Raw genomic sequence first — 24,052 nt, 5'->3', positions numbered from 1 at the left:
GCTGCAAAATGTCAGTAGGAGATGATGGTGGAACTCAGCACACCAGAAAACAGTATAAATAATTTGAAAATATCAATGGTGGCAGCTAAATGAATCAATATCAATTAATATAGTAATATAGTATAAGACTGAATGGCAAAAATACTGAAATGGAAAAATAGGGTCATGAAACAATTAAAAAAGAAATAGATCTAGAAGAAATGCAAGCCAGGAGGATGGAGGTGGGGTGGGTGGGTTGTGGCTTGCAGGTGCATGCTGAAATCCCTGCTGTCCAGGAAGCTGAGGCTGGTGGATTGTTTGAACTTGGGAGTTCTGAGCTGTAGTGTGCTAAGTCAGGCACCAACATGGTGAGCCCCCACTGAGATTTGCAATGAGATAGGGAGTAAACTGAAGAAGCTGGAAGACAAATTGAATAGGGAAAAATCTTAGAAGTCTTGGGAATCCAAAAATATCCAAAGAGAAAAAAGAATCAGATACTTTTATTTCAGGAAACTGCATAAGAAAACTTCCCTCTACTATGGTTGATGTAGGCTTGTTAGAACGGACCCCTTCTCCCAGAGGGAAGAGGTGGCATAAGGAGACAGAATTAGCCAAAAAGATGGATGAATCTGTGGGTGTAGCACCTGACACCAAAGAAATTCTATTAACCTCTATCCTTATCTAGCCTATTCATGATTCCTGAATTCAAAGATGCTGGAGGCCTGCTTACCATATATTGGCACATTTTTTTGTAAAGGGATTCTGTTCCCCTTGTCTACCAAAGTGTAAAACCAAATGCACCCCAACTCCTTTTGGCTACTCTAATCAGTATGTGATTCTAAGTAGGGGTGATTTTCTAGGTTGCTGTTTGATTTACCACAACCAGAAAATACGAAAACCCTAGGACGACAAGGAGGTAAAAATCTTGTCTTTTTTGAGTGATGCTTCTTGGATGATTTGCATGTTAGGAAGAAATAGGTAGCTGGATTAGAGGTGGGTCTGGCTGTGTTTTGAATCTTTAGGTATAACAGAAAACAAGTGAAATTCTGCAAATGGAAAGATTTTACATGACTTCTAACAAAAAGAGACTCAAAATTCTTCTCATTCAAAGACAGCATTATCCAACCTCAAAATAACAACAAAGAATAGTCTTTTCTGCTATTAAAGAAAGAAAGCCTACATTTAAAAAAGATTGTAAATTAGGGACTCATATAATTTTTCTACAGAAAAACCAAAATGACTGAAGAAAGTAGAATATTAGAGAAGTGTTTAAAAAGACATACCTGTGTAAAAACATGGACTTTGGTTCCAGAATCAATTTTACACAATAAATTGGACTCTTTATTTTATTTTTTTGCAAGATAAAGGGGCAGAGATAGATATTTAAAACCAAGAGAATCTTAGGAATTCATAAAAGCCACACTTCAAAAAGGTCTTAAAATTGTGCTGGAGAAACAGTCACAAGGTTGAGTATTCAGTAAAGCCTGACACTATGGCCTTATTGATGTGTGTAAATCAGGAGAGGATAAGGCAGATTTGACCCAAGACCATATCAATATCAATACAGTTCTGAAAAGGGGAAGAGCATGGCTACCATTGGGAAGGCAGGTTGAGTCTGGCAAACAATCAGTTCCCTGACAATCCTTTTATCCTTCTTCTTCCTGATCTGATATTGTCTCCTTGTTCAAATCCCTGCCTTTCCAGTTGCTTTTCTCTACATTGGATGATGAAGTTCTTAAAAAATCCTAGTACGAACTCGGATGGTTCATTTTGGTTTTAGGTGGTTTGATGCAGAGCCATTTCCTCTTCTTGAAGAAGGAGCAGCAAGGTGGTACAGTAGATAAAGCTCTGGGCCTGGAGTCAGAAAGACCTGAATTCAAATCCTGCCTCAGACACTTACTCAGTGCCTTACTGGGCAAGTCACTTAAATTTCTGTGTTCCTTAGTTTATTTAACTCTAAAATAGGAATAATAATAGCACCTTCCTCCCAGAATTTTTATGAGGATCAAATGAGAAAATATCTGAAAAATGCTTAGCGCAGTGCCTGGCACATTGTAGATACCTTAATAAATCCTTATCCCCCAGCCCCTAAGGGGACTGCTTGTCCCTAGTTCTATTATTTTTCCTAATCAATGGCATCTGTGTTGCCCTTTCTCCTAGGTAGAATACAACAATTAGGATAGACACATCCACATTTTCTCAATAATGGGCATTATTGATGCCACATGATCAGAAATCCATTTTGTGCAGGCAGCATGAAATTTAAAAAAATGACAATTACTAAACATTCTAAGTGATTGTTAACATGATACCTGGTAGCAGGCATGGAATATGGGTGGTTAATCTCTAATAGCTTACTAGTTCACGTTTTCTAGCTATAAATTTAAGGAAAAAAAATCAAAATCTTAGGCAGCCAAAGTCTGGGGTTAGGTTCATTTAATCACTAGCCATGTGACCTGGGACTCAGAATAATACATGCATGGAGCTCCCAGTACTGAATGATAGACTTCAGCAGCCAGAATGATCTTGATAATCTAAAATGGTGATCCATAATGAATAAAATATAACTGCATAGAGATAAATGTAAATTTCTAGATGAAACAAATCATCAGAATTATCTTCACAAGAACAAGTGTGGTGAGGCAGGGCTAAACAACAGTTCTGAAAAGGATCTGGGGGTCTTAGTGGATCACAAACTCAACCTGATTCAGGGCAAACATGGAAACAACAAAAACAATAATGCAATCTTAGACTATATAAGAGATGAATAGTGACTACCTTGGTAGCTATGTGGTGCAGTGGACAGAGTGCTGGGCCTGGAGTCAGGAAGAACTGAGTTCAAATCTGCCCTTAGACACTATCTGTGTGATCCTGGGCTAGTCACTTAACTCTTTTTGCCTCAGTTTCCTCATCTGTACAATGAGCTGTAGAAAGAAAGGACAAACTACTCCAGTATCTTTGTCAAGAAAACCCCAGATGGGGTCAGGAAGGACTGAAACAACAACAAGAGTCTACCTAAGGTTAAATGATAGTCCCAGGGTATGCTGTCCTGGTGAGCTACCTTTTGGAGCACTGTATTCATTTACTGGCATCAAAAAAGAAAGGAAGAAAGAAAGAGAGAAGAGAAAGAGAGAGAAAGAAAGAAAGAAAGAAAGAAAGAAAGAAAGAAAGAAAGAAAGAAAGAAAGGAAGAGAAAGAAAGAAAGAAGGAAAGGAAGGAAGGAAGAGAAAGAAAGAAAGAAAGAAAGAAGGAAAGGAAGGAAGAGAGAAAGAAAGAAAGAAAGAAAGAAAGAAAGAAGGAAAGGAAGGAAGGAAGAGAAAGAAAGAAAGAAAGAAAGAAGGAAAGAAAGGCAAAAAATAAAATGAACAAGCTATAGAATGCCCAAAGGAGGGCATGTAAGATGATGAGGAACCTTAAGAGCATGTTGCCTAAGGCTAAGTTGAAGGAATCAGTGATGTTTAGCCTGTATACGAAGACAACACTTAGAGGGGTCACAATAGCTGTCTTCAAGTATTTGAAGGGTTGTTATATGGAAGAGAGATTATATTTGTGCTGTTTGGCCCTTGAGACGAGAAGGAGAGTTATGGCTAGAAATTTCAGGGATACAGATTTTTATGTTAGTGAAAGGATGAACCAAAATAAAAGCTATCAAAAATTAGAATGAACTGCCCCAGAGGTGATGGGTTACTCCTTACTAGAGGTTGTCCTTTTGTTAAAAAAAAAATCAATGAACAAAAATTAATTGTTTCTTTCTTTCATCCCATTTCCCATTCAAACAAACAAACAGACAAGCCATAGTAACAAATGCACAGTCAAGTAAAATACATTCCAGCACTGGCCATGTCCAAAACTAATCTGTCTCATTCTATACCCCAAGTCCATTATTCCTCTGTCAGCATGTGGAGAATCATTTGAGAGGTTTTCAAGATAAAGCTGAATGAGCACTTCGTGGGGCTGGAAAGTGGATTCCTACTCAGGTACGGGTAGGACTAGGTGGCTTCTAATTTCCCTCAGAGTGCTTTGAGTATGAATTGAGCACCATGGCACAGTGGAAAAAGAATGAGTCTTAGAGTTAAGGAATCTAGCTCCACATCATGCCTCTGCTCACTATCCATGTGACTTCAGCTCAGCAAGTCATCTAACTATCCTGGTCCTCAGTTTCTTCATCTACGTAATTATGGGTTTGGAGTAGATGGTGTTAGCGGCCCCTTCCAGCTCAGATAGACAACTGTGTGATCCTGCAACTTCTCAATTAACTAGTTGGAATCTTAACACAAGAATTTTCATGGAAAGATAAAATAACTACCATATTGTTTTGGTGATATATATATATATATATATATATATACACATACACATATACTTTAAAAAAAGGAATAGAAGGGCAAAGAGAATATAAAGAAATAGGAGCATATACTTAAAGGCATATTAAAGATAAGGGAGAAAAGGGAGAGTAATAATAAGGTTAGCATTTATATAGTACTTTAAGGTTTGCAAAGCATTTTATATACATTATCTCAATGAGCCCCACAATAACTCTTATGAGGCAGTCACTATTATTATCATCCATATTTTAGAGATAGAGGAAACTGAGGCTGAGAGAATTAATAGCATAAAACATAATTCTGCTTATTATTATAATGATCAACATTTTATGTTACTGGACAAAAATAGAGCTAAATATCTATCTATACACACCTAGGTATATATGGCCCCTGGGCCCTGCAATATATGCTGTGTGTGTGTGTGTGTGTGTGTGTGTGTGTGTGTGTGTGTGTGGGCTCTTTAACCAACTAACTCTTTTAACAAGATGAATATTTTTTCCAATCTGTTGATTTTCATCTCCCAGTCGCCTCTTTTGTCCACCTCTGAATTGACTAGACTTCCATTACCTAATCATCTCTTATTATGTTTGCTTTGAAAAATATAGAAAAAATGATCAGACTGTTATCTGGATGAACTGAAAATGAGGAAATATATTAACACAGAAATGACACATATGGGTTGTGTATATTTGCATGTGTATACACATATATACATCTATATGTGATATGTAATGTATATAGATTATATAAGAGGTTAGTATTTGATAAATGAAGTATTATAAAACATAGAAGAAAAGAATTATTATTCAATAAGAGTGTGGAAAATTTGCCAGAAGCAGGATAAAAAATAAGTCTAGACCTGTACTTCAAACAACACATACTAAAAGAAATTAGACTAATTACCTAAATATGTAAAAGGAATGGGAAGAAAATGAAATGTATTTATCTCAATTTTTGAAAAGGGGCTATTTTCATCTAAAAAAAAGAAAAAATTATTAGAAGCAAAGTCAAGAGATTCAACTTCACATAATTAAAATAACTGCACAATAAAAAGCACAGTATCCAAAATTAAAAGAAATAGATTGTGAAAAAAACTCTGCCATCAATATATCTGATAAACTTTAACATTCAGAATCTATTACAAAAGTAATTGACACTCCTCCAAAAATATATGGACAAAGTACAAAAATGCTCATTTTAAAGAATGCAAACAAATTATTAATAATAACTTTAAAATGTTCAGACTAGTAATGAGAAAAATACAAATGAAAACAACTTTATAAAACTGGCAAAATGATTTGAAAACCATAAAATTCAATAATGGTAGGGCTGTAAAGAAAGGGATAAGAGCATTGTATTACTTTGCTGCTTTCATTGTAAATTGGTGCAGTCTTTTTTGAGAAAGCTCTGGATAAATACAACAAAAGGACAAAACTGACCCTATTTTTTGACCTCATCATCCCACCACTCATTCTACATCTTAAGGGTGACAGTAAAAGAGGATAAAAATTGGCCTTTCTAATTAATAACATTCATAGCTCCTTCACTTGTAAAAGTAAAAAAAAATCTGATTAAATCAAAACACAAAAATCTATATTACAACAATTGGGGAATGTGAAGTGAAAAAATCGTAACATATTAATGTAGGGGAATATGATTATACCTTTAAAAATGACATATGAAAAGGCCATAATAAAATATAATCACATACCTAGTAACTGTCAGAGCTGGGATTTTAACCCATGTCTCCTGACTTCATGTCTCTCACTCTTTTCATTACACTATCACAAAACATTTGGCAAGTACTCTACAAGGCACAGAACCTAGGATTTCACTGGAATAGGGGACTCCCAGGTGAGGAAACTCCCTCCCCTAATGCAGGTAATCACTTTTTGTCAGAGTTTTAGAGAGTTGCCTAGAGTAGAGAAAGGTTATTCAATTCACCCAGTGTCACACAGCAAGACATCAGAGATGGGACTTGAATACAAGTCCTCCTGGCTTTGAGGATTGCTCTCTATCCACTATACCTATAACCCGTCTTTAGAAATGTGAGCCGCTATTATTATGATACCTAGAGTGTAAAGAAGAAGTTTAGTAGGTTATCTAGGGCTGGCATTGCCTATCCTTCATATTTTCTATCATCATCTGTCATCATATCAGCATATTGAGATCACTGGTTTTTCTCCATAGTCCTTTGTGACTTTTTGCAAGTAATTTCCAGGAATCTGGAAGGCTCTTTAGCCAACCAACCCTCTTAACAAGATGAATATCTTTCCAATCTGTTGATTTTCATCTCCCAGTTGCCTCTTTTGTCCACCTCAGAGTTGACTAGACTTCCATTACCCACTCATCACTGAACAATCTCTTATTTGTGTTTGTAATTAAATGTTTGCTTTGAAAAATATAGAAAAAATGATTAGACTGCTAGCTGGATGAACTGAAAATGAGGAAATACATTAACACAGACATCTGCTAAATGTGTTGGGGGGCCCAGGACCACAATGGATAGTGCTGCATATAGTCCTGGTATATACATTAATAGTGCTATAACAGGACCTGCCAATTCAGCAATGTTGGAAAGACACTGGAAAACAACATTTGAAGAACACTGGGCCGGGATATCAGGAGACCTGGAATTCATTTCTGACCCTAGGCTGAACTTGTGGCTGGACTTGGGGCACCATCCCTTCAATTCTCTTGGGCTCCATTAATTCAGCCTATACAACATGGATACTGTTATGCGCACTATCTCCTTCATAAGTTTATAGTGAGGAATGTACATTACAGACCTTCAAGGGCCATAGAAAAGTGAGTTATTAACTTAGAATTATGCTAAATTTCATGACTAAAATACCCACAGTCTTTGACCCAGAAACACTACTCCTAATCATATCCCCACTATGTACTGAAATATTTCCATTCATGACATCACTTCCTTTAGTAGCAAAGAAATGGAAACCAAGTAGATATTGGAGAACAGCTGAATATAATAGAATATCATGGCAGCATAAGAAGAAACATTAAGAAAACCGAGAATCATGGGAGAATTTCTATGAACTGAAGAGTAAAATAAGCAGAAACAAGAAAAATACACATAAGAACTACAACAATGAAAACAGAAAACAAAAGAACAAAATGGCATGAGAGAAAACACAAATAACATGAGGGCTACAGTAATTGTGTAGTACTGGAATTGCCAGTGCAATGGTGTGGGAAATTCCAAGTGAGGAAACTCTTTTCTACCACTGCAAGTTAACACCTGCTCTGAAATTGTATTTTTAGAGCAGGAGTTCTTAATCACTTTTGCAACATAGATCCCTTTAGCAGCCTGGTGAAATCTAGGGGCCCCTTCTTACAATCACTCTTGTTGCTTCCATTTGTAACCAAAGGAAATGTTAAATTTCAGTTAGAAGTTAGTGGAAATAAAGACGTATTTTTTTCCTCCGTTCTAGGTCATTGATGTCCTGAAATCTATCCAAGAATCCAGGTTAAGAACCACTGTCTCAGGGAGATGGCTTGAAATGCTGAGAAGTTAAATGACTTATTTAGTTTCACATGGCCAACATGTGTTGGAGGCAGGATTTGAACCAATTCTGCCTAGTCATAGTCATAGTTTTCTAGCAACTACACCACATTGTCTCTCACATTGTGACATCCATGGATTATTAAATGATCTTATAATCCTATGAACCAGAGGAAGGCTCCCAGCACTTTGAGGTGATCTTCCACGAAGGGCTTATGAAAGGATATTGACAAGTACAGGCAGCTAGGTGGTAAAATGGATAGAGCACCAGGCCTGGAATGAGGAAGACCTGAGTTCAAATCCAGCCTTAGATACTTACTAGCTATGTGATCCTGGGCAAGTCACTTCACCCTGTTTGCTTTAGTTTCCTCATCTGTAAAATGAGCAGGGGAAGGAAATGACAAACCACTCCAGTAACTTTGCCAAGAATATGGAGTCATGAACATAACTGAAACGATAGCAGCTAGATGACATAGTGAATAGAGCACTGTCCTTGAATAAGGAACATCTGAGTTCAAATCTGGCTTCAGACTAATGCTCATATATATATATATATATGTATATAATGTTCATATATGCTCATCTGTAAAACGGGAACACACTGGAAAAGGAAATGGCAAAAACCACTACTCCACGGACAATGTAGAGTTGGATGCAACTGAACAACAAACATAACAAAAATAATTTACAAGACTCATGTAGAATGAGAAGATGAGGATGGATACCTGATCTGCTGTGGCAGAGAGAGCACAGTGATGAAATTATGGGCACATTTAAATCTTTACAGAATCCTCTCTCTCTCTGTGTCTCTGTCTGTCTCTGTGTCTCTCCTCTTCTCTCTCTTTCTCTCTCCTCTTCTCTCTTGTCTCTCTGTCTCTCTATCTCTGTTTCTCTGTGTCTCTCTCTGTCTCTGTCTCACTCCTCTCTCTTCCTGTAAAAATGCTATCTTTTACCTCACTATACTTTTGTCTGGAAAAAGTTGGATTCAATGATTAAGGCTCTTCCAGATCTAGTTCTTATGGTCAAAGGGAAGACTTAACAGAAGATAGAGTCTTGAACTAGGCCCTGATGAATGGGAAGGATTTCAATAGCCTGAGATGGCGATGAGAGAGAGGAAGCAAAGGGAGGGATGGAAGAGCTTCTAACTGTGGAGCATCCCATGAGAAAAGGCATCATGGTGGAAAAGAAAAGGGTGAGTCTGAAGAAGAAGTAAATGGGAAGGTGGTGAAGCCGTGCTCTAATCTTAAGATACAGAGCTGGAAAGAAATTCAGATATCCCATCAAGGTGGGAGGGAGGAGGTGGGTTTGGAGAGTTAGTAACTGGGGCAGGGGTGGGGGTCTTTTCATGCACTGACCTGAAGATATACAGCTAGAAGGACATTTAGTGATTACCTCTAGAGGTAATCTACCTCTAGAGGGGCCACTGGGTCTAACCTCCCATTTTACGGATGACATTGGGGCCTACAGAGGTCAAGTGACTTGTCCAAAGTCATATGCAGATGGTAAGGGAGCAGAGTCAGAATTAGAATCTAAGTCCAACTCCAGCTCTCTTTCTTTGACCCCTTGTAGTTTTGAACCCCTCATTCTGCAGATGAGGAAGCAAAGATGGAGACAGATGAAATTACTGACTCAAGGTCAAAGAGTAAACAGAGGCAGAACTAGGATTTGGATTCCAATCTCCTGACTCCAAATCTAGTACTCTTTCCACTATATTACCCTACCTGTCACTACAGTACTTCATTCTTTTAGCCTGCTGGGAATCTGGAAACAATTTAGTTTGCATTTTTCTTGCCTTTCTTCTCTTTCCATTCAGGTAAGTGTTTATTGCTTTGGAAGTAACTAATCATCACTTAGTCAGAACTCAGGAGCAATTAAAATACAATCTCCTCATCTCCCCTAAAATGCAGACTCGGGTTTATAACTGCCATGTTATTACTTTCCAAATATACAACTCTCATAATGGAGGTAATTGAGTCTTTATAATACTGTCACTTCCTAATGTTCCCCAACAAGAGGGAATGATCATCTCCCAGCAGAATATTCTGTTTTCATTGTTCTCTTCCCTCCTGCATGTCAGGTGGTCTGAGGGCAAATGTTAGGCATAGCTACACACAGAGTCATCCAGCAGCCCTGAGTGATGCTCCATCGGAGATGGCAGAGGCATAACATAATAAGGTTCATGCTTCACTGAGAAAAGTGAATATCAGAAATCACAGGACAGATCTTCATCTGCTGGATGAATTAGAAGGGGAAGAAATGAGACACATTAAAGTCTCAAAAGAAAAAAAAAACACCCTGACACGAGACCTACCAATATGCCACATTCAAATATGGGAGGTATCCACAGCACTTAGATTGCAAGAACTGGAAGTGAGTATAGAATTTAGACTATTGGAGCTGGAAGGGCCCTGAGAATACAGAATAATAATACAGAGAAGGTAGGATGCCAGAGGCAGAAGGTAATCTAGAAATCTTTTCATTTAGACCTCATCATGTATAAATGAGGAAACAGATCTGGGGAAGGGAAATGATTTGCCCAAGATCATACATGTCAGGTCAAAGCCTGGATGAGAGCCAGATTGGTTTCATGACTGTAGTCCAGTACTGTGTCCCAGATCTATAGATCACATGCTCAAATGACCCCTGTGGTAACCCTGCAGTACTTCCCTTTCCTATAAATGAGTAAAGAATTCAAACATGTTATCACTATCTGTCTTACAAATACCAGTTAGGCATAGGCCAACTAATGGTCCATGAGCATTTATATAATAGCCTGCTGGTGAGTTTGTTCAGATATTTTTTAAAAGAGAGAATTCTAATCATCAGTTAATTCATGTACTCATTCCATAATCATTTATCAAGAGCATGGTGCTAGGGGGAAATATAACATTTAGACAAAAGAGGACATTTATAAACCATGCTTTAAAGTATACAAGATTCTTTACAATATAGTCAAGAGGAAGGTACAATTGTTATCTCCATTTTACAAATGAGGAAATTGAGTCTCAGAGAGGTCACACGATTTGACCAAGGTCACAATGCTAATAAGAGGCTGAAATAAGATTGAACCTAGGACTTCCTGACCCTAAAGCACAGGACTCTATTCATTGCACCAAGCTTTCTCTTGATAAAATATAGTCTCTTTTCAAAGAATTTAGTCTAGTGGGTGGGGGGAAAGGGTGGGAAGGAGAGGAAGCAACCTGAGATAATTATATTATAAAATACTACACAATAACGGCATTGGAGAAGTACAAAACAAAGATCTGAGAGGAATGATAAAATGGGTCCACCAAGTAGGAAATCCGAGAAAGTATCACTGAGGAATGTGAATATGACCTGGACTTTAAAAGGATGAATAGGAATTCAACAGATGGGGGAGGGAACAGTCTCTTTAGCAAAGCCTTTAGCAATTCCCTAATAGTTAATTAGAACCAGATTACTTTAGAGTTAGGAATATTTAACCTGGGAAGAAAAAAAGTTGGGGGGGTTGGGGGAGGACAGGATAATTTGTCCAATGCCACAGGACTTGTTAGAGGCAAAACTGCAGTGTGAACTCCAATGTTCTACTACCCTATGCTGCCTTATTTTAAGAATGTAGAAACTGAGACTCAGAGGTGTGAAATTACTTGCCTAGGGTCATTCCAGCTGGTAAGCAGGAGACAGAATTAGTTGTCTTCAATTATTTTCAGGATTGTCACATGGAAGAGGGATTAGATATGTTTTCTTTGGACCTAGAGGGCAGAACTTGGACCTAAGGAAAAAAAGTTACAAACACACGGATTTATGCTTAAGGGAAGAAAAAACAGAACTATAGGGGCTCTCTCAGTGAGGAGCAGGCTGCTTCTGGAGGGAGTTGGATTTCCTGTCACTGAAGGTCTTCAAGCAAAGGCTGGACAGCTACTTTCCCTGCTGTTGCAGAGAGGATTCCAGATTGGACTAGATTAGCCCTGAGGTACCTTCTAACTGGGAAATTCTGTGGGAACCTCCCCAACATGTTGAAGAGATCAGAAGAGGTCTAATGATAATGGGGGAAATGGATGAGAAATTTTAAAGGGTTAGGTGATATAAGAGAAACAAACTTAATAGCAATTAGTGCATGCTGAGAGTAGAAATAGGGGTAAGGATACAGGTAGCAGTGGCAGTTGGACCTGGGTGGCCCATCTTCTTGGCTTCATCCAAGATTCTGAGTTAAAGATATTGAATTCGACTGAGAAATAATGTAGAACAACAATTCAATCATTAATTACTAGCTCTTTTTGAATATGAATAAACCCAGTTTCCAAAAGCAAAAAATATAAAAATGGACAAAAGCACACAGGACTACAACCTGCATTCTGGGGACCCAGAAAGGGGTCTTGCTGGGAGGGTCTCAGAGCCCTGCCTTGGTACCATGCTGATTGGAGGATCATTTTAATCAACCCTTGACACATTTACATGCAGGTCTTACTTTGAACAAACACCAAATATGAAAATTTGGATTCACCAAACTGAGAAACTGATTGGCCTTGGCAATACTGACATGAGAGTGGGGGGGAGAACTTGGTGCAAGGAAATTGGGCTGCAGTAAATTCTAAGAGGGAGCCTTTTCCTTGAGTTTACAAAGGTCTCCCCTCTTCTTCTCCCAAAAGAAAGGACCTTAGTTCAACTGTTGAGCCTAACAAAGCTAGAGGGAGAAAACAGACTGATTCTCTAAAGTGGGTACACATTGACTCAGATTTGTTTTGTTTTGTGTATTTCAATTTAATTTCTGGTCTTTTATACCCATATTAATGTTATCTTTTTCAAACCCTCAACATAAAATCATAGAAGAGATGAGTGTGCATATTGTCTACAAAGCCTAACAGTCTGAGATCTTCATAGATGATGACAAGGGCTTACTAGGCAAGGTCGAGGGCAGTATATCAGAAATGACTATGTTAAAAAAATTACAATTTTTTTTAAAGAAAAAGAAAATTATATGAGGCTAGGAATTAGGAGACTTTGGCTCATGCACTGGTTCTACTACTAACTTGCAGTATGACCTTGGACATACAACAAAGATGAGGGTTAGATCAGCTGATTTGTGTGGTTTTGTTTTGTTTTTTAAACATATTTTATTGATATCTTTTGTTATTACAACTGTCTGCTGAATCCCTTTACCTTCTCCTTCTCAAAAGGCCATTCCTCTGAGATAATAAATAACTAAAATAAAACTATTATATATTATTATGTATCATTATATAATTATTATATGAAAGTATTATATTATTATGTAACATCTCATATAATTATTGTGTATTATATTATATAATTATATTATAAATTATGAGAAAGAATTAAAAAAGAGGGGGACATATAATTTCTCAGAACTAACCTATGCATCAAAAAAGATCAATAGTATATGCAGTCTTCCATACCCATAGGCTCCCACCTCTGCCAAGAAAGGGGGAGAGGTATCTAAGGCCCGCTTGACTTCTGACATTCTATATTTTTATTTTCCCTATCTTATGGTCTCTTTCCAGCTCTACCTGTCTTTGAAAATTTTTTTCATGATAATAGCTCAATTTTATATAGTGCTTTATGGGTAAAAAGAGCTTTTATATACATCACTCTGTGTGATTGTGGTGATGATAAATTTATTCTAGCTATTACAGGTCTCCAGAGTTGGGACTGTCACCCTTAAGAGACGTCAATCTTCATTTCATGCTAGCTTTAAAACAGTTGCCCATGGCAACAAAGTTAAAAAGGAAGGAGGCAGCTGGGGGTCAGGGTGTGAATTTCATCTGTGCCTTGCTCTTCCTCCATTTTTTTTGGTCAAGCTCATCTCTGGACTCTGTTTTCCCTTTTGACAAACAGGTGTGATTATCTCAAATTCCCAAGGGGGAGGACACAAAGGGCCCCGGAGTGGAAGAAAGGAGATATCGGTTCTAGTTTCAGCTCCATCTTTAACTAACTATACAACTGTGGAGAAGCCACATCAACCTTCCAGGCTTCAGTTTTTTCCCTCTGTAAAAATGAGGAGGGTTAGATTAGACACGCTTTGAAATTCCTTCCAGTTCTGAATTCTCCATTTCTATCATCCCGTGTTCCAATATCCCTTCCAGCCCTGACATCCTACATTCTACTGATGACATCTCATGATTCTGTGATATTAAGAGAACTAGCTCTATTCTGTCTCTCAAGATCTCTTCCCTGCCATGGTTTCTGTTACAAAAGAAGGCTAATGTCTTCTGATAGGAAGTAATCAGTTTATAATATAATATTTCTTGTTCTTTGTTTCTTTTAACAATGCAGATTCCTGAAGATGCCTCTAAAAGTTAACACCAGCCCCTGTTTCTGGGTTTTATTTCAGATTTTGAGTTATTGATATTGAACTTGGACTAAGAAATAATCTTGACAGAATGTTAATCAATAATTGCCAGCTCTTTTGCATATTAATAGATACAATTCATCAAAGCAGAAATATAGAAATAGACAAACATTCACCAATCCCAATTTATGAATTTATGTGATCTCCAAGTCCTGGAAAAAATATATTGCTAACTTTGGGCTAGTGATTCTGATTCATTTTCATGTTCTCCCATAGCTCCTTGCCATGACCACCCAGATGGATGGGCAAAACTGACTGCCCTATGTATCTGAATGAATTTCAAAGATTTCTCCAACCAACAACCCTGCAACACATTTTGCCAGCATGTTGGTAGGTTGAGAGAAAAAGGCATCAGGGTCACAGGTCAGGTGCATCCTGGAATCTTAGAATCTCAGAAGTGGAAAGGGGAGCTTGCAGGTCATTTGTGCCAACTCCCTCATTTAACAGATGAAGAAACTGAGGCTCAGTGAGATTAAATGACTACATGCTTGCTGACTGACTGATTTGCCCAAAGTAACATAGTAGTAGTAAGAAGCACAGCCAAAATTTAAACCTAGGACTTCTGTGCCCAAATCAAGGGTGTTCTTTATTGTTGCATGGCCTCTTTAAAAAGGAAACACACACACACACTGCAAAAAAGTACACAAGAATAGTGGATTTGGTATCAGGACACCTTACTTAGAGTCCTGACTCTATCACTTACTAGCTGTGTGACAATGGGCAAGTCACTTAACCCCAGTTTATCTCAGTTTCCTCAAATGAAAAATAAGGACAATAATAACACCTGCCTTGAAGGGTTGTTGTGAGGTACAATTAACATATTTGTAAAAGGCACTTAGATCAGTATCTGGCATATAGTAGGTGCTATATAAATGCTTATTTTCTTCCTTTCTCTTTTACTTATCATCAGTAATTCCATACAACGCTATTCCTGGAAAGGACATGTCAATCATTTGCCCTTTGGCTCTAATCATAATCCCTCTGACCTCCCTGGGCAAAACATTTTCTGCTGGCCTCTATCCAGGTCTTCTGATGGCAAACCAATGCTCTTCTGTGCAGTGCTGGTTGTAAGTGTTCCTTTAAGGGTATAGAAATAAATCCATTTCCTCTATCATAGAATTCTAGAATTTTTCCATTGGAATGGATTTCAGAGGCCATCTAGTATAACCCATTCCCAATGCAAGAGTTCCCTCTATAAGATGTCCAAATCGTTGTCCAACTTTTACTTTAATACTTCCATTTCATCAATGCTATTACAAAGATACTTTCCTTATAACCAAGATATTTCTATGCCTCTGCTAGATGTGGTATACCCAGCTTTATTTTCCCTTATTAGAATGTAAGATCCTTGAGGGCAGAGACTTTCTTGCTTTCTATATTTGTATCCCCATTGCTCAGCATAGTGTCTGGCATGTAGTAATATATTTCCTTCCTTCCTTCCTCCTTCTCTTCATCTCTCCCTCCCTTCTTTCATTCCTTCTTTCCTTCCTTCACTTCTTCCTTCTTTCCCCTCTTCCCTTCTTCCTTCTTTCCTTCCTTCCTTTCTTCCTTCCCTTCTTCCCTTCTTCCTTCTTTCCTTCCTTCCTTCCTTCTTTCCCCTCTTCCCTTCTTCCTTCTTTCCTTCCTTCTTTCCCCTCTTCCCTTCTTCCCTTTTTCCTTCCTTCCTTCTTTCCCCTCTTCCCTTCTTCCTTCTTTCCTTCCTTCCTTCCTTTCTTTCTTTCTTCCTTTTTCCTTCCCTCCTTCCTTCCTTCTTTCCCCTCTTCCCTTCTTCCCTCTTTCCTTCCTTCCTTCTTTACCCTTTTTCCTTCTTCCCTCTTTCCTTCTTTCCTTCCTTCCTTCCTTCCTTCCTTCCTTCCTTTCTTTCTTCCTTCCTTTTTTCCTTCCTTCCTTCTTTCTTTCCCCTCTTCCCTTCTTCCCTCTTTCCTTCCTTCCTTCTTCCCTTCCTTCTCTTCCTCCTTCTTTCCCTCCCTTTTTCCTTCCCTCCTTCCTTCTCTTCTTCCTTCCTTCCCCCTTTCTGTTCCTTCTTCCTTCATTCCCTTCTTCCTTCCTTCCCTCCCTTCCTCCCTCTCTTTATCTCTCCCTCCTTCCCTCCCTCCCTCTCTTCTTTCCTTCCTTCCTTCTTTCCATGCAAACACAAAGTGACTGACAGCGATTACTCTGACTCTTCCCCTGTGGGGGTTCTGGATAGCAGTTGGCACGCAGATGGCAGCCCTGTCCTGACGATGCTCATGATGAGATGAAAATTACATGATCATGGTAGGTGGGGAGCAGAGCAGAGGTGCTGGACCTCATGATGACAGACAGCAATCCTAACGTTTTGCCATGAGATGATATTTATTCCACCTTGAAAGAAGACCTTTTTGCTTCTACCTCTTTGAATAACAAAGTGCATGGGTAGTGATGGACTTGGGAAATCACAGCCCAAGTCACTCCTGAGGAATGGCATGCTGAGATACCCTTTCAAGAATCTTCTACTGAAATGCGCTTAGTAAAATTATTCTGCTAATGAGCACAATCCTTTAACATCCTAATGACAGGGGTGGTGGAGTTAATCCTGAAATTAAGTCTGCGTATTTCCTTCCTTCCCCTCTTCTTCCTTTTTTATCCTATGATCATTATCCTAAAGCCTCAGACTTTGAAAGGAGCTCCAAGGGCATCTACTCCACCTCCTGGCCCCTCGTAAGAAACCCCTCGCTGGCATCCCTGGCAGGTGGTTTTCCAGACTTTGCTTAGACATCAGCAATGCCACGTACACTGCCTATATGGTCTTGCAGAAATCATAGTCTCTCTGCCCTCCTTTTACAGATAACTAAAGGGGCCTGGACTAAATGACCCAAATGAATTAAATGAGTTGCCTGAATTACTAATCACCTAATCTGTGAAAGACACTTTGCTAAACTCTGGGGATATGAAAACAAAAACAGAAAACTTCTTGCCCTCAAGGAGTTTACATCCTGGTTTATCCTTCAGGCCTCTTGGAAACATTTTTTGGTGTTGAATAGTTTTCTAGTTCTGTCTGGCTCTTCACGACCCCATTTGGGGTTTTCTTGGCAAAGATACTGGACTGGTTTGCCATTTCCTTCTCCAGCTCATTTTACAGATGAGGAAACTGAGGCAGACAGGGTGAAGTGACTTGCCCAGGGTCACACAGCTAGTAAGTGTTTAAGGCTAGATTTGAACTCAGGAAGGTGAGCCTTGCTGACTTCAGGCCTCTATCCACTGCACCACCTAGTGGCCTGGAAACATATTTACTGCTGTTTCAAAGAAGGCATTTTTGTCCCTGGTTTATCTGATATGGCAGAAATTCTAAGCTATATCTTAGTTTTTCTCTTTGATCTCCTGCCTTTTGTGCAATAAGAATAAAAATAAAATAATTAGGATCATTGATCTAGAACTAGAAGGAACCCCAGAGGATATCTAGTCCAATCCTTCTAATTTCCAGATGGGGAAACTGAGGCCCAGGGATGTTAGGTGACTTGTCTAAGGTCACACAAGTAGTAATCAGGATCTGAACTCATATCTTGTGACTCTAGAGCTCTTTCCACTTTATCTCCCTTGGAGAAATTTTGTTTCTTTTGGCATTGCTGCAGATCCTGAGGAGGGAGTTGGACTCAGAGGCAGCTAAGTGTGTGCAGTGGATAGAGCGGCAGCACTGGAGTCAAGAGGACCTGAGTTCAAATCCAGCCTCAGACACTAGCTGTGTGATCCCGGGCAAGTAGCTTAACCTCAAAAAAAGAAAAAAAAGGAGTGAGAGACACTTGAGTATCTACTTACTTTTCTATTTCCCTGGAACTCACTATCCCCTCTAAGTAAGCATATGTGAGCATTTCCTAGCTATTAGGGTTTCTGGGATTGGGCAGGAGTCATCAGTGGAGATGAACACTAACGCCCCTGCCAAGTCCTTCATCCTATAATCTCCAGTGCTAAGAAACGAGTAGCTGGGCCTGCTCTGTTCTCTCGCAGCTCTGACAGTAAGCTTGTCCTGCTGTTTTGTTGAAATATGCTTACCTATTAACTCCTCCACAATCTCCACTGGTCCTGGTTCATTCATTCCCTAATGCAGTACATACTTTTAGGCACCTAGTACAAAGACCGCATGATTTCCTGGGGATATTTCTACTACTAATAGCAATAACAACAACAATAATAATAGCTTACATATATGTGTGTGTGTGTGTGTGTGTGTATACATATATATATATATATACACACACATACACATATAGATAGATATTTAATTCAATTTAGCTCTTAAAGCACCCTAAGTCTACAAAAGGAATTAAAAGACACTTGGACTTAAAGCTGATTATTGTCTTGTTGGGGAGACAAAACAAACATAAGACAAGGCGAAGGTAAAATAGAAACAAGATGGGGCTTGTTATTGTCACAAATTCTAGGTTGGAGTTTTCACTTTTCCTCCCTGACAAGAGTAACTGCATAACGTTGGGCAAGCTCCTTCCCATTCCCAAGCCAAAGTTTACTTATCTGCAAATAGTTCCTACCCTGTGTTTCTCAGAAGAGTGTGGTGGTAAGCATTTAACAACCGGCTTGGGGGAGGGGGGGAAACATCCCCATGACACAATTATAAGTTTGATCTGCATTATTAACATTTTCTCCACCACTTTCTTAAGTTCAGACGATCAACAAAACAATCAGCCCGGCTCTGATTTGTTACTTTTGCCGATTTCCAAGGTGTAAATGTTTACACTGAAAATTTAACAACCGGCCCACATAAGCCACTGTGAGATGGGTCCAGCATGCTTCTGCTTGTACAAGTGCAACAGCATAATAGATCTGAGAACACTCCGTAAGCATTTGCACTGCATAAATGGGATTAATTGCTAAATAGTATAAGAAACAACTAAAAATGATAAGCATGTTGAAGTAGATACAGCACAGATGCTTAGATACACCCAGAGCACTACCAAGCAAGGAAGTAGTCTGCACTCAAGAGGAAGTAAGGGGAAGCTTCTTGGAGGAGGCCTGGATTGAGGGAAGCATTAGCTATGGATCAGGTCAGCTGTGGTGTGTTAAAATGGCCATGCACCATGAAGGCAAATTCCATCCTTCTTTGCAGATGTTGGAGACAATGGGTATGGAAGCCTGCATATAATGGCAGACTTTTAAAATGTATCAATTAGTTTTGTTGAATTGTATTTTTCACTTGTCTATACATTGTTATAAAGGATGGATTTCTGGGAGATATTGGGAAATGTAGGTAACATAAAAATAAAAGATACCAATAAAATTATTTTTTAAAATATGGCTATGCAAGGAATGAACTTTCTGCCTCTCTTGATAACTCTTGATGATTTGAAAGCAGCTAACCCATGAGTCAGTCTTGCCATGATTCTCTGTGCTGGCATTCATCTTTTTTATGGCACAGTAATTAATGTTCCATTACATTCACATATTATAACCTCCTTAGCTATTTTTCAGTCAATGGACATCTACTTTGAACTGGTAAGAATGATATAGAACATATAATCAAGAGGTTCTTAACCTGGGATCTGCGAATTTTTTAAAAAAAATTCAATTTCATTAGTTTTCTTTCTAACACTATTATTTTATTTTATGTATTTAAAAACATAATTCTAAGAAGGGATCCTTATACTTCATCAGATAGCCAAAGGTGTCCACCACACAGAAAAGGTTAACAATCCTTGGTCTAATCTGTACCAGTTCTTTTGCAGATGAAGGAAACTGAGGTCCAGAGAAATTACTTTAGGTCACACCACAAACACGTCAGGATAGCAACTCAGTCATTCTGACCAAAACTCAAAACAATGTTTTCTAACTTCCAGTGCAACATGAATTTCTTGAGGTCAAAGCCTATTTTCAATTTTGTTTTTGTATCATCAGCACCAAGCTGAGTGTCTGGTGCCTAGCAGGTGTCTAATAAATGCTTGGTGAATTGAATTCACTTTAAATTCAGTGCTTATTCTACCATGGAACCATTACCTATTTAATTTATTGTAATGTGGAACACAAAATGATTTCTCCCCTCCAGGGAAAAAAACAAAAAAGCTGAATCTTCTTACTTTTTATGTACAATAACAAAAAAGGGAACAAACACTCATCTTACCAGATCAGAGAGAAATTTCAAACTTTAGCATTCTCAAGGGAACCCTAGACTAACTCTCACAGAGGAGCAGGAATCATGGATAAAGAAAAATGAGGCAGAGCAGGGCCCATCCCAAAGCCCCCTGTTACTGAGAAACAGCTTTCACTCAGACCACAAACAGGAAATTTGTTTCAACAAACTGCAGAGTTTCACAGTACCTCAGCAGGAGTTTTAATAACATGACTGAGATCTCTCTGGGGTGCCTGAGAATAAGGTTGTCCCCTGCCTGAAATGCCCTCCCTATTTCAATATATTTTGCCAAGTCCACCCCTTCTTTCAAGGCTCTGCTCAATTTCTAGCCCGACCAGATCTTCTATGACTACCTTTTCCACTAAAATCAACAGTTGGAATGAATAGAAATTTCTTTCCTATGTTTGGAGGCAGCTAGGTGGCTTGGTGGGCCTGGGGTCAGGAAGACCCGAGTCTGCATCTGGCCTCAGACACTTAATAACTGTGGGACCCCGGGCAAGCCTGTAACCTCTATTTGCCTTAATCCACTGGAGAAGGAAATGGCAAATCACTCTAGTATCTTTGCCAAGAAAAACCCGTGGACAGTATTAGTGTGCTATGGTTCACAGGGTCACAGAGTCAGATGTGACTGAACAAATGAACTAGCTAAGGTCTTCTCTATCAGGGTTTCCAGGATGCCAACAACTGGAAGGAAAGCCCCACTCACCTGTCATAATATTTTAGTCACAATCTCTCTCAGCCCGTTTCCTCATGTGTAAAGATGGGAATTATCATGGCAACTACCTTGTAGGGTTGTCACAAGGCTCCAATGAGTCTTAGAAATGTAAAACATTTTGCAAAATGTAAAGTGCTATATTGTTACTGATGTACATATCATTCCCCTTTCCTCTCATCCTCAATGAGGGAGTATAAGTAGGACAGAGAAAGAGTTTAGGACAGGCATTAGGCTCCCCCCTATGGCCCTTGACCAATCTGATTCCACCATTTCCTAGCCTGAGTTTTGTTTTATTTTGTTTGATTTTTTTTTCAGCCCTAGTGACTCAGGAAGACTATGAAGGCTTGGAGGAATTCTTAACCAAGTAGATGGAAGGTACGATCACTGGTGGGAGACAGGGACAGAGACTGCCTGCACACCTGTAGACTTGGGTCACTACCGGTGAAGTCACAATCCTTTAAATACATTCTAATTTAGGTTATGCTCATTTGTATACTTATGTTTGACTTCCATCCTGCTCCCTCTTTCTCTTTGCTTTCTGAGGATGTGTCTTCTGACAGAGTGATCCTGAGTTCTCAAAAATTATGCCAGTAAAGTGTGAACTCCTGTAGTTTCTACCAAGCTGGAGAACACTTTGAATGATGAATGGTGTCCATTTTCTGTGGATCATCTTAGCTAACGCCAAGTTGACTGCAGGTCTTTGACTTTTTCAACCACAATTTCTTTCAAAGTCCACTTAGTAAATTCAGAGGAACTGCCATCTGCTTTAGGAGGGAGACTGTCTACACTGAACAAATATTTGATATTTGAACCTACTTGTGTAATTTCACTCTAGTAGAATGTAAGCTTCTTGGGGACAGGAATCCTGCATGATTTCTCTTGGTGCATATCCCCAACAGAGCAGGCTGATCTGCATTCAATAAGCATTCAAGAAATGTTGCTAAATGAATGAATGAACTGAGCTCACCCTCGTACATATAACCCTGGAAGTGGAAAATAATCCCTGAGTTGTCCTCAGAAATTTTTTTTCTGCTTGTTCACCCTTCACAGTAATCAAGGCATCCTGAAGGAAAGTGGTGAGACAGCTTGATAATTTAAAGGTGAACAGCTGAGATTTATAGACAAGGAGGAAATCACACTGTAAGGCCGCTATTGACCTTGTAAAAGGTGAGAGTGACAGGTTAATATGTCCAACACAGCAAGCACTTACTTGAGGAGTGGTAGGCTGGTACAGGGGCTAGCTTTGAAGTAAACAACAGCAACAACAACAAAAGCTGCTTCCATTTCAAAGAGCTTGCCTCGTTCTTATCGGTCTTTTTTGATAATAACAGGACACATTGCTTTACACTTTGCAAAGTAGTCTGTAAGTATTTTTCTCTCCACTGCCATGGAAAGTAGAGAGTAAAGGCAGAGTTGTAGATTTGGAATCAAAAAGACTTGAGTTTTGATCCTCCCTAACTAGCTGTGTGTCTGAGCAAGTCATTAAATTTCTGTGGACCTGTGTTTCCTTACCTATAAAATGAGAGGGTTAGACTAAGATTCCTTTCAGCTCTAGATCAGTAATCCTATCTATGATCTCATTCCCATGTCACAGAGCAGGAAATGGGCTCAGACAGAACACTACAGGGCTACAGAGTTAGGGTTAGGAGGGACCTTAAAGGCCATCTAACTTAATCGCCTCATTTTACAGATGAATTTTTCCTAATGTCACGCTGGCAGTATGTAGCAGAGCCAATACCGGAATTCAGGTCTTATGTCTTCAGACTCAATGCACTTTTCACTGTACTGTGCTGAGTATTAGAGCCAGGTCACAGTATCAAAGATTCTGAGTTGGAGGAGACTTGGAGGGTCAGTAAGACCAATCCACTCATTTTAGAAACAAGGAAACTGAGGCCCAGAAAGATTAAGGGACTTGGCTAGAGTCACTCTACTAATAAGAGTCTGAGGCAGGATTTGAACCCAGGGTCTTCCTGAATTGATTGTAAACCTGATGCTTTTTCTTCTGCAGAAAGCTGGCTGGACAGGCTCTTGGAAGGTTATGACAACAATTCCATTTCCACTCTCAGAGACTTAGAATTTCTGCATTGGAATGGATCTCAGAGGTCATCTTGTCCACTTCCCTGCCAGAAGCAGAAATCCCCTCTTACAACATCTCAATTGGTGGTTCAACCTTGCTTGAATACCTCTCATGCCAAGAAACTCACTGTATACCATTACAAAGAAGTACTCTTTATAACTAAGCTATTTCCTTACCTCTATTGGGAGATATGACATATCTCCCAACCACCATCCTTCTAATATGAGGACAACTCAAATAAAGCTATTTGGGTCGGCCTTGGGAGGAATCTTTTCAAATTAAGTAATTCCCAAGTGATAGCTATTGACTTTGATTCCTGACTCAGCCCACTTGCACAACCCACAGACGGTTAAGGGAGCCCACAAGTTCTCCTTCACTGGATGTCTTCAAGCAAGAACTGAACAACCATGCCATATCACGTTGTACATAGCATTCTTGATCACATCTAGGATGTTCCTTCTAAACCAGAGATATGGTTGCTCTGAAGCTGCATGTCATGAAACCTTAGCTAGCTACAGTTTCCTTATCACTAAAGAGGAAATAAGGATATTTGTACTTCCTTCTCAAAGAGGAATGAAGAAAATGCTTTGTGAGCTCAAAAGTGCTCCATGATAATAACTCACATTTACATCACCTCCCCTTTTCCCCTATTGGGTTTAGAGAATTTTATTTTTGTTGCTAGTTTATGTGTTCCAGAGGGGATCTGTTTCATCACCAAAGTCTGTAGCCTGTGGATATTGCTTCTAGAAAGGAGTTCAGGTTCATTGCAGCACAAATGGACATGACTTGTAGACATTATAGTATGATATATAGTGAAAATTGAGCTGGACATGAGGTCAGGTCATTTGGCTTGTAATCCTGACTCCCACACTTCTCAGTTATAAGACCATCAGCAAGTCACAAATACTGGGCCTCACTTTCCTCATCCATAAAAGGATTCCATAAGGATATGGTGAGGAAAGTGCTTTGTTAAACCTCCAAGTGCTAAGA

The 24,052-nt window shown here is 39.1% G+C and overlaps 1 long non-coding RNA gene across 1 annotated transcript in view; it reads left to right on the top strand.

Moving 5' to 3' along the window:
- Positions 1-23,260, top strand: part of LOC114032861 — a 34,816-nt gene extending 11,556 nt beyond the window's left edge. The window contains exons 2-3 of the long non-coding RNA XR_003567878.1: positions 21,301-21,360; positions 22,994-23,260. This is a non-coding gene — a long non-coding RNA (uncharacterized LOC114032861). The remainder of the gene's footprint in view (positions 1-21,300; positions 21,361-22,993) is intronic.
- Positions 23,261-24,052: the final 792 nt, after the last annotated feature.

This window comes from Vombatus ursinus, unplaced genomic scaffold (assembly GCF_900497805.2).
Source record: "Vombatus ursinus unplaced genomic scaffold, bare-nosed wombat genome assembly UNPS02005659.1, whole genome shotgun sequence".
In the NCBI taxonomy this organism is placed as follows: Eukaryota; Metazoa; Chordata; class Mammalia; order Diprotodontia; family Vombatidae; genus Vombatus; species Vombatus ursinus.
This window is presented reverse-complemented; position numbering and strand designations above follow the sequence as displayed.